The following is a 1,229-nucleotide window of genomic DNA, read 5'->3' as shown; positions in this document are numbered from 1 at the left end:
ATTAGCAGCAGTAATATCCTTTTTGCTGTGAGAAAGCCGCAGAGGTAACTTTGCAGAAAATACAGTTGATCATAACAAAAACATCCTATAAAAGCTTTCCTATGAATTCATGGTTTAGAGAACTGAGTAGCTAAGGAGAAAGGCAAGCCCAACCAGGCCTCAATGTTCCTTTCTAAGTGGGATATTAACATACACAGCATGCAAAAGTCACCATTTTCACACTGCGTTAAGAGAAAATCAAGGCGGCTTTACTGCATTATGTGAAAGTCAAATTTTGCAGCGTAAACAAGTTATCCCCAGGTTCAAGTTAATAAACTGATCTGCGAAGATGAGAGTTTCCTGAAAACAGCTTGGCTCTGAGAGGTCGGACAGTGCTCCGCTTGGGAAATTTTTTCATATTATTCATTATTTTTTCATTATTATTCATATTATTTTCATAAATAACCGATCCTGTTCAGGGAACGACTGCAGGAACCGTATTACTCTGTGGCCAGAATTCCCCACCTCCCCTCATTTCCTACCTCGAGGAGGACGCAAGGCGTACAAACACCAAAGGTGCAGAGAGCACCGGGGCACCAGGAGCTCAGCCCTTACTCCTGCCTCAAGCCAGCAGCACCATTTCTAGATGGATGATCCCCCCCCGCCCACGAGAAATCAGCCTTCAGAACACCAACGTTAACTGGATAACCTATTGCTCAGTGCCTTCCAACGTCTCTTTGAGGAAACAGAAAAAGTTAATTTCTTTAGTTGCTTGTTTTTAAGATGCAACTTCTGAGATTACAGCACTATCAGTAAATGTATTTCCAACACTGGAGCTTCTGAAGAAAGAAAACTGTTATCAAACAACTGCCACAACAGCGTGTGCCCATTGAGGCTATTTTTACAGCGTTTTTACATCTTCGGAGCCACAGAGCCGCTAAAGAAACACCTGGGAACACTTGCACTTCACGTCTGCCTCACTGAAAACCAAGGCTTGGTTTCTATCTGAACACTTTCGTTTCTATCCAGCCGCCTATTAAGTCAGAAACTTGAGGAGCGGTTGGGAAAACCGACTGATAAGACATTAATCCTTGACAAGGCAAAAAGAAATAAACAATTTTAAAAGGAGAGTATGTTCGTTATTAACTTGTACCGTATATATATATATATATCTACCGCTGCTTCTCCCACCCCTCGGCCCGCCCGGCCTTTCACAGCCCCCAGCCCAGCGCTCGGTTTCGTTTCTCACC

Source organism: Mesitornis unicolor, unplaced genomic scaffold, assembly GCF_000695765.1.
Source record: "Mesitornis unicolor isolate BGI_N332 unplaced genomic scaffold, ASM69576v1 scaffold14995, whole genome shotgun sequence".
In the NCBI taxonomy this organism is placed as follows: domain Eukaryota; kingdom Metazoa; phylum Chordata; class Aves; order Mesitornithiformes; family Mesitornithidae; genus Mesitornis; species Mesitornis unicolor.
The sequence above is the reverse complement of the archived record's forward strand: the minus strand, read 5'-3'. Positions refer to the sequence as shown.